Genomic DNA, 10510 nt, shown 5'->3' with positions numbered 1-10510 from the left:
AGGACTTCTTAGTGAATTATCAATGAAGCAATAAAGTAACTCTTTCTAAAATGATGTGAAGTGTCCCACCAGTAGCTCTCACAAGAAGTGAGAGGAAGTGAAGAATGGTGAGTTTGTTCAGAAAACCTCCTAGAAATAGAAATTAGATCCTAGGATATTAAAACACAAGCTGTGCTCAAGGTAGGATATTAAAACACAAGCTGTGCTCAAGGAGGGTGCACAGACACATGTGCACAGATAACTGGGAGTAAGTGGCTCTACTGCTTCCGTGCACTGCATGGAATGAATCCTTTCCAAAAGTCTCTTTCGTAATCAGAACCTAGCAGCTGGTGTCTGATGCTGCATAAACTTCTGAATAGACCAAGATTATGTAGAAATGTCAGGCATCTCCTGGGAAATAAGACCATGGATTCTTTCTTGGGATGATATTACATCCAGTTGGGAGATGAAAAACTGATTTCCCTCAAATTGTGAAGACAGGATGTGACAATTCAATAAAAAGCTGGCACTTCCATAAGGGCGAAGCTGCACCATGTAAATTAGGGATTCCCAAACTGTACATCCTTTACGATCACTTGGGATCTGCGAGAATGAGAATATCTGGGCCCCATCCCAGACCAATCGAATCAAAAACATAGAAAAGTTTTACTATGGGTCTCCGGCATCTGTGCTACTTCAAATCTCCTGAATTGATAATGTGCAAATTTCACTGAAGACCAAGGATTTAAATGATTCATTTTCCTATTTCAAAGTCATCTACCAAGAATCAACAAACTGTGAGGGTTCATAACCTTACTCACAGATACATTATGACTCTCACCAACAGATTCACTTCAAGAGTGTTTTCAATGATGATACTTGAGACTCTAGTGTTGGGCTTGTGTTGTAGTGTGGGAACAGACACATAAGAAAACAACACCTTAAATGTGTCAGATATACTTTACTGAGAATAATCCCATTATACAAGATATTGTGGAAAGAAGGTTTTGTATTTTAATGTATCTAAACTTTAGGAATAAATGAAATTGAACTTATCTTTTAGTCTCTCCTCCCCTAGAATTTTCACAACTGAAGGTGCTTATATCTAAGTTTGAGATATTTTAAATTTTTGGCACTTAATGGAGGATGTTTATCCTGTTATTTGATCTCCTTGACCAACCTCTGGTTCATTCCAATAGTCAGTATGACTGAATAAAATTTGGAAAGGAAATTAGGGGGTTGAGCACTGTCTTGGTGGAATTAATTCAATCAATGTGCTTTCCTTACATATTTTAAAGCCTGTTGTGGGAAAAAGCTAATGGCCATAGGGGACACAAAAAGAGAGAGTGATTGATTTCAGAGAACAATTTCATGAACTTGGGAGCATAACTGTCTTCATACTCTGCTGATCACTTTCCCCATGGTCCTTAAGGAGCCACAGTTTGTTATTTGGCTCATAGAATTAAATGCTAAATGATTCAGGGGAATGCATTTTGTCATTCTCCAATATACACAAATGAGGAAACTTCTTTAGAAGATGGAAGGAGTAGAGTAGTCCTTCTGTCTGTCTCTACAACCTTAAATATTATTTTAGATAGAAGAATGAATGACTTTCAGAGCAAATATATCTTAGCCGAGATATAGGATGACTTAGACAGAGAGGCACACACTGCTTTTCTATGAACTAAGATAAAGCAGCCTCTACCTCTCCACAGATAATACTCTTAGGTCAGTTTTGCTTCATAAGGAAATATTAGCAATGAAAGAATATATGGTTAACTAACATTCCATAATTCAGCTTCATCAGTCATAAACCTGAATGTTAATCTCTACTTCTTGGATTCTTTGGTCTATTTTCTCAATATGTTCAGAATTTAAATCAGGAAAAGTGTTGTAACTGATTACTGTACAATAACAGCTCAAGAAACAGAATAACAGAACTTAATTATGGGGGACACAATACATTCAAACCGGCACAAGAGTAAAGAAAGGCATTAAAAGGTTTTATTAAATGTTTGAATGTCTAACAAAAATTAAATGAATTAATTGGGATAACATATGAGAACAAATTTTGAACATCAATTACATTAATATGCATGAGGTTTCTATTTGCTTTGTTTTGATTGAGAAGTTAGAATTGGGATCGATTTTGTGGAAAGTCTAGAATTATTACTATGTTTGAGCAAGCAAAAGATGAAGCTAACATTAAAATATTCCTAACACAGTGAGAATGCCAGAAGTCAAGGAAGATTTGATCCAAAATGAAGGTCACAAGAGCTGAAAAGGTTATTAACCTTGGGGATGATCAAGAATGGTTAAATATATATGACAAAAAAAATCTTCCCTGGGTGAAGTATTCCTTAGGCCTGATCAATTCCATCACAGGAGGCAGTGAAAACAGTCAGTAGGTTCAGGACATTTGGTATTGTGTCTCAGCTTAATGACATTCAACTTCCTGTTCCTTCTGCTTCAGAGCTTTCCATTCATATATTTACACAACTCTCCCCACTCATTAAATGCAGTAACCCAAGATCACCTTCACAGAGGCCTTCTCCAACACACATTAGTGTCATTCCACAACCATTTCCTTTACCCAGATATAATTTTTTGTAGAACACTTATCACTAAATGCCATTATGCCTTATTTATTTATATTGCTTAATTCTTTTTTCTCACTTACTTGCTAGAGAGTCAGTTCCATGTGGGCAGAAATCATTTTTATATTCAGTGATATCAATATCATTTATGAACATGAATGCAAATACCCTACATAAAACATTCCAAACTGATTCTGAGAAGAGTATAAAAAATAAACAATAATAAACAAGTTTTATTATATGACCAATCAAGGATCGTTAATACTTGAAGATTTTTAATGTAATAAACACATAGATATCTCAAATAAGAAAAATCATATGATCGTCTCAGTCAATGCAGAAAAAGGATTTATTAAATTCAGTACCCATTCATAAAACAAGCATTTACAAACTAGGAATAGAACAGAACTTCTTTAGTTACAAAGATTATCTACTTAAAACAAGCCACAACTCACAATGTAATTAACTTTGGAAAACTGGTAACTTTACCTCTAAGCCAACTGTGCCCCCAACACTATTTCTAAATCATGCAGTAAGTAAATTTAAAATGTAAAATATGGAAGAATTTTTCAGATAACATAATTATCTACATTTAAAAATCCAAAAGAATTTAGAGACACATTACTAGAATTTGTAAAACGGTTCAACAAAGTCTGCCCTATTCAAATTTATTATGTAAAATGATATGAATTCCTATGTCCCAGTAACAAAAATGAGTAAAAATAATTCTAAAATGATAAAATTTACTACATAAAAAGAAACTATAAGATACTAGAAAAAACTTAAAATAACATTTTTTGAGGGACAGAAGATGGGACCACACTCAATAAGGAAATACACTATATTAAGGAAAATATAATATTATAAAGATGTGATTCCTACTCAAGACAACCCTTAAATGAAATGCTTTATGATCAGGGTTTTCCACAGATGTTGAAAAATTGGCTCAAAAATCCACATTTAAGAGGAGTAGCTCTTTAAATTGAGTACTCAGGACATTTTAAAGATGGCCAAGGATAAGAACAGATAAGAGTCACTCCATTAATATCAAGTTTCATTATTTAATTTTAAAACATCTTTATTTCAGTGCAGGCATAGGAAAAATGGAACAGAAATAGAACTTGGAAACAAATGAGCATTTACAAGAATCAACAGGGAAAGGATGTAAAATTATTTAAATGGAACTGAAAAGTTGCTATCATATGGAAAAATATAAATTATCCTTTTCACAAAACAAATTATAGAAGAATTTAAAATATATATATGAAAATAAAATCTTGAAAGCTTTCAGGTGAAAATTATAAGACATCTATTTTGATATGGTAAGAAAATATCTTAAACAAAAGTACAAACCATAAAAACATTAATTCAAAAATTCTAATATAAAAAACTTCTGAATGAAAAGAGATTATACACATACATATTTGCAATGCATATATTCAACAAATATTTAGAGGCCAGAATATATGTGTAAAACTTCTATAAATTAATAAATAAGAAATATATAGCACAGTTTTTAAAGGAAAATACATAAAAGACAATTCAGAAAACAATTTAAAATGGTCAATAAATAGATGAAAGTGTATGCAGCTTCACTGGTAATGAGGAATGCAAATGAGTACAATATTTTTTAAAGAAAACTAAATGAAAAAAATCAGACTGACAATAGCAAGAGTTGGCAAGGATGAGAAAATTGAGCATGATAACATTCAAATAAATATTGAAGCTAGAAAATAGCTATATTTGTTTTGAGGGATGATTATATATGTAGAACAAGTTTTAAAATATGTATTAAAATGATAACTTTTACAGGGTATAAAGTAATGTGAATAGGATTTTAAGCTTTATCCATAGCATTTTTTCTTCTCAAATTTTCTGCAACATATAGCAATATATTAATGCTATTAAATTTCTATCTGCTCGAAATGTTAATGTTTAATATATGATTTAAATATCAAAAAATATTTCCAGCATAAAAAATTTGAAATTACATTAGAAAGAAAGCTGTTTGATTTGAAACATTCAGACAATATCTAATTTGATGTTACGAATGTCACAAAACCATGTATTTTGTTTCATTTGAAATAAACTGTCTTAAAACAAATTTGAATTATTAGCTAACATTTAAATTTGTGGTTTCTCGTGGCAAAAAATAGGCACAAAATTTGGCAGCATTGAGACCTCACAACAGCATGACGACAAATAAGGAGAAATCATTAATTGGGGTAGTGCATTGCTCCCAAATCCCCACTACTCCTTATTAATGCTTAGTTGTGCTTTGTTTCTATAACTTAACTGTCTATCACTGACAATTTTTAAACAGTTTCATTGGGGTATAATTGCTGCACTTATATGTAGTACACAAATTGATAAGTTTTATCATATGTATATACCTATGAAACCATCTCCACAATCAAAGTAATGAACATCATTCAAAAGGTTCCCCGGGACTCTCCATGATTTTTCCTTCTCCCCTTCTCAACACCAATCCCCAGCCCAACACTAAGCTGCTTTAAGTCACTATAGATTAGTTTGCATTTAAAAAATTTTTGCATAAAGGGAGTTGTATATTATGAGTCTTTTTGGCTGTCTTCTTTCATATGGCACAATTATTGTTAGTTATCTACGTTGTTGAATGTATTGATATTCCATTCCTTTTTTAGTTATGTTGAGTAGCATTAGATTGTGTGCATGTGTGTGTGTATATGTGTGTATGTATATGTGTATGTGTATATATATGCGTGTGTGTGTGTGTGTGTGTATACATATATATATATATATATATATATATACACATTACAATTTGTTTATTTATTTCAACTTCTGATAGACATTTGGAGTTTCCAGTTTGGAGGTATCACACATAACTCTTCTGTGAACATTTGTATCCAGGTCTTTGTATAGTCCTATATTTCACTTTCTCTCCATAAAATAACTAGGAGTGGAGTGTCTAGATCATGGGATAAGTATATGTTTAGCTTTATGAAAAACTGCCAAATTGTTTTCCAAGGCAGTTTAACAAGTTTACATTCTCAACAGCAGTGTAGAAGAGTTGCTCCTTTTCAAATCCTCACTAACACTTGTTTAGGTCAGTCTTTTTTATTTTAACAATTTAACAAATTTTAGTGGGATTCTATTGTGGTTTTAATTTATTTTTTTAGTCAATTACATAATGAATAATGATGCTGAGCATCTGCTTATATTCTTAGGTGAAGTGTCTATTAGATATTGTGTCCATCAATTGTTTTTTTTGCTTTCTTTATTGAGTTTTGAGAGTCTAGATATTTTCTGGTTATAGTCCTTTATCAGATATATGATTTGCAAGTATTCTCTCCCTGTGTGACTTATTTTTCATTGTCTTAACAGTCTATTAAAAAGTAAAGGTTCTTATTTTTATGAAATACCAGATAATTTTTTTCAAAATGTTTTATACTTTTTTGTTTCATATCTAAGAAATCTGCCTATATTTTGGTCAAAAAGTCATCCTAGAAGTTTTTAGTTTTATATTTAGATCTACAATCATTTTGAGTTAATTTTTTCATATAGTGTGAAGCATGGATTGAAGTTCATTTTATTTTTCATATAGGTATCCAGTTATCCAGTACTACATATTGACAAATTTATCCTTTGTCTGCTGTATTTCCCTTGGAATTTGGAAATAGTTAATTAATTTATATGTCTGTGGGTCTATTTCTGGACCCTATTTTCTTCCATTGATCTACATGACTGTCTTGCTGCTAGCCCCAAACTATCTTGATTACTGTAGCAATATAATACATCTTGAAGTGTTAGTGCATGTCTTCCATCATTATTCTTCTATTTCTCTGATGTTTTGGCTATTCGTCCTTTGCATTTCCATATGAATTTTAGAATTAGCTTGTCCATTTCAACAAAAAGGTCTGCTGAGTTTTTGATTGGAATTGCATTGCATCTATAGATCTATCTCTGGAGAATTAACATCTTTACAATATTGAGTCTTTTAGATACATAATCAAGGTATTTTACTCCACTTATTGACGTCTTCTTTTATTTAACTCAGCAATATTTTCATCCGCTTTCATTTTTCTTCACTCCTTCTTCCTTATTTTAGGATAAACAGATTGAGTCTTTTACCATTATGATATTAGCTGTAAGGATTTTTTAGATGCCCTTTGGTAGTTTGAAGAAGATCCCTTCTATTCCTATTTGCTGAGAGTTGATCAGGAATCAACATTGAATTTGGCAGAATGCTCTTTCTTCATCTATTGAACTGATATTTTTTTAATTTTCTTTTCAGTCTGTTAATATGCTGTATTATCTTGATTGATTTATGATAGTTAAGTAAACCTTACATTTCTGGGTTACACCACAGTTAATCATGATGTATTATCATTTTTGTACATTGCTAGATTCAATTTGCTAAAATTCTCCTACAAATCTTTGCATTTTTATTCATGAGGGTTATTGGACTGTAGTTTTATTTTCTTTTAGTATCTTTATTAGATTTTGGTATTGAAGCAGGGCAGACCTCATAGCACGAGTTGAGACTTATTCCTTTCTCTTTAATTTCCTGGAGGAGTTTACATAGAATTGGTATCATTTTCTATTTATATGTATTAGTGTTTATCATTGGGGCCATTTGATTTGGGAGTTTTCTTTGGGAAGTTTTTAACTAAACAATTAATTTCCTAATTGATATATGGCTATTTATGTTACCAAACTGTCCTTGAGAACCATTTAGCAGTTGAGTCTTTCAAGGAATTTTTTCATTTCATCTAAGTTGTCAAATAAAGTTGTTGACACAACCTGAGCCAAAATTCACTTGGCAATCATATTTGTAGGTGTAAACAAAACATTCTTTCTTCAACATTTTCTAGGCCTCTCAAGAATGCCACGACGCGACTCTGACTACCCCGACGCATACACAATATGAAATACGATCTCATCAATGGGCTCCTTCATTTCACCAACCCCAGTAATGCTAATAGTCTTCCTGGTCTGAGAAGCCTTTGCCTCCAAATGCGAAGTGTCATTGGTAGAACTTACTACCACTAACATTGAATGACTCCACGGTTGCTCACCACCGTATCATCCATTTGGAGAACCCACATTCGTCAAAGTCTAGCCCAAGAAAGGAAGGAATTGAACCCCCCAAAATTGGTTTCAAGCCAACTTCATACCCAGTATGTCTTTCTTCATGAACGAGGCATTAATAAAAAGATTATATAACTTTGTCAAAGTTAAATTATAGGCTAAAACCCTTTACACCTCTATGGCTTACCCCCTACAGCTAGGATTCCAAAACTCCACATCACCAATCATAGAAGAATTACTCCACTTTCATGACCACACACTAATAATCATGTTTTTTAATTAGCACCTTAGTGCTATATATCATCTCACTAATGCTATCAACCAAACTCACCCACACCAGCACCATAGATGCCCAAGAAGTAGAAACTGTGTGAACAATTCTCCCAGCCGTTATTCTGATCTTAATCGCCCTGCCCTCACTACGAATCCTGTATATAATGGATGAGATCAACAACCCGCTACTCACAGTCAAAACTATGGGCCACCAATGATACTGAAGCTATGAATATACGGACTATGAAGACCTTAACTTCGACTCATGCATGATCCCCACCTCCGACCTAAAGCCCAGAGAACTCCGACTATTAGAAGTGGACAACCGAGTTGTTTTACCCATGGAAATGTCGATTCGAATATTAATTTCATCAGAAGACGTACTTCACTCATGAACTGTCCTCTCACTAGGACTCAAAACCGACGCCATCCCAGGACGACTGAACCAAGCCACCCTCACATCTTCACGTCCCGGCCTCTACTATGGCCAATGCTCAGAAATTTGTGGATCAAACCACAGCTTTATGCCAAACGTACTTGATCTTGTTCCACTCAAGCATTTCGAAGACTGATCTTCATCCATGCTCTAAATCAGTTAAAGACTGGGAACCCGCATTCCCCCTCAATGAAATGCCTCAACTAGACACATCAACATGATCCATTACCATCCTCTCAATATTTATCTCACTATTCATCCTAATACAACTCAAACTTACCAAACATAACTTCCCTGCCTCCCCAGCACCCAAAACACTCAACACAGCAAAACACCTAGCCCTTTGAGAAGCAGAATGAACGAAAATCTATTCACCTCTTTCATCACTCCCACAGTAGTAAGAATTCCTATCATAATTCTCATTGTGATACTCCTACCCTATTATTCTCATCACCCAGCCGTCTGATCGCAAACCGACTCGTCTCGATCCAACAATGAGCGATCAACCTAATTTTAAAACAAATAATAATTATTCACAGCCCCAAAGGACGGACCTGATCCCTAATACTAGTTTCACTCATTATATTTATCGGATCAACAAACCTCCTAGGACTACTCCCTCACTCATTTACCCCCACCACTCAGCTTTCCATGAACCTAGGGATAGCCATCCCACTATGAGCCGGGGCAGTGATCACAGGCTTCCACCGCAGGACCAAAACATCATTGGCCCACTTCCTAACACAGGGCACTCCAGTCCCCCTAGTTCCCATACTAGTAGTGATCGAAACAATCAGCCTATTTATTCAGCCCATAGCCCTGGCCGTGCGACTTACAGCAAACATTACGGTGGGACACCTTCTTATACACCTTATTGGAAGGGCCACACTAGCACTAATATCCATCAGCCCCACAACAGCCTTCATCACCTTCATCATTCTAATCTTACTGACAGTCCTCGAATTCGCAGTGGCACTTATCCAAGCCCACGTATTCACACTTCTAGTTAGTCTCTACCTACACGACAATATCTAATGACCCACCAAACACATGCTTACCACATAGTTAACCCCAGCCCATGACCCCTAACGGGGGCCCTGTCCGCCTTCCTGATAACCTCGGGCTTAGTAATGTGATTTCATTTCAACTCTACAGCATTGCTGATCACCGGCCTAACCACCAACTTCCTAACAATATATCAATGATGACGGGACATGGTACGAGAAAGCACATTTCAAGGACATCACACAACAGCCGTACAAAAGGGGCTACGATACGGAATAATTCTATTTATCGTATCAGAAGTCTTCTTTTTTCTAGGATTTTTCTAAGCCTTTTACCATTCCAGCCTAGCACCAACAGCAGAACTCGGTGGATGCTGACCCCCCACGGGGATTAACCCACTTAACCCATTCGAAGTACCCCTTCTGAACTCCTCCATCCTCCTAGCCTCCGGAGTATCAATCACATGAGCTCACCACAGCCTAATAGAAGGAAACCGCAAACACATGCTCCAAGCTCTATTCATCACAATCGCCCTAGGAGTGTACTTCACTCTCCTGCAAGCCTCAGAGTACTTCGAAGCACCATCACTATCTCCGACGGAGTGTATGGCTCAACCTTCTTTGTAGCCACAGGATTCCACGGGCTACACGTAATTATCGGCTCCTCCTTTCTAATCATCTGCTTCCTACGCCAAGTAAAATTCCACCTTACCTCTAACCATCACTTCGGATTCGAGGCGGCAGCTTGATACTGACTCTTCGTAGATCTAGTCTGACTATTCCTCTATGTCTCAATTTATTGATGAGGCTCAAGTCCTTTTAGTATAACAAGTACGACTGACTTCCAATCAATCAGCTCCGACAACAGACCCGGAAAAGAACAATTAACCTAATTTTCACTCTGTTAGTTTTTAATATGCTCTGATTATCCTTTTGCAGTCTGAAGCCTCTGTAGTGTCACCTCTCTTTGTTCCTTATATTTGTAACTTGTGGTCCATTTTGATGAAAGAATTATTACAAAACCTTAGAGTTTCAATTAATTTGACTTCTAAAGTTAAGATTCTGTGATTTTTCTCAACTGTACTTCTAAAACCTGTACAAATAACTAATGTTTAGAGAAATTTCTAGTAACAGAACAAGAAAGAACA

General features: G+C 35.0%; 3 pseudogenes; all 3 read left to right on the top strand.

Annotated features, from left to right (window-relative positions):
• The first annotated feature begins 7827 nt into the window (after positions 1–7827).
• On the top strand, positions 7828–8494 carry LOC119506986 (annotated as a pseudogene).
• Positions 8495–8713: 219 nt separating this feature from the next.
• On the top strand, positions 8714–9393 carry LOC119506882 (annotated as a pseudogene).
• On the top strand, positions 9393–10185 carry LOC119506881 (annotated as a pseudogene).
• Positions 10186–10510: the final 325 nt, after the last annotated feature.

The sequence above is a fragment of the Choloepus didactylus genome, chromosome 12 (assembly GCF_015220235.1).
Source record: "Choloepus didactylus isolate mChoDid1 chromosome 12, mChoDid1.pri, whole genome shotgun sequence".
Lineage (NCBI taxonomy): Eukaryota > Metazoa > Chordata > Mammalia > Pilosa > Megalonychidae > Choloepus > Choloepus didactylus.
This window is presented reverse-complemented; position numbering and strand designations above follow the sequence as displayed.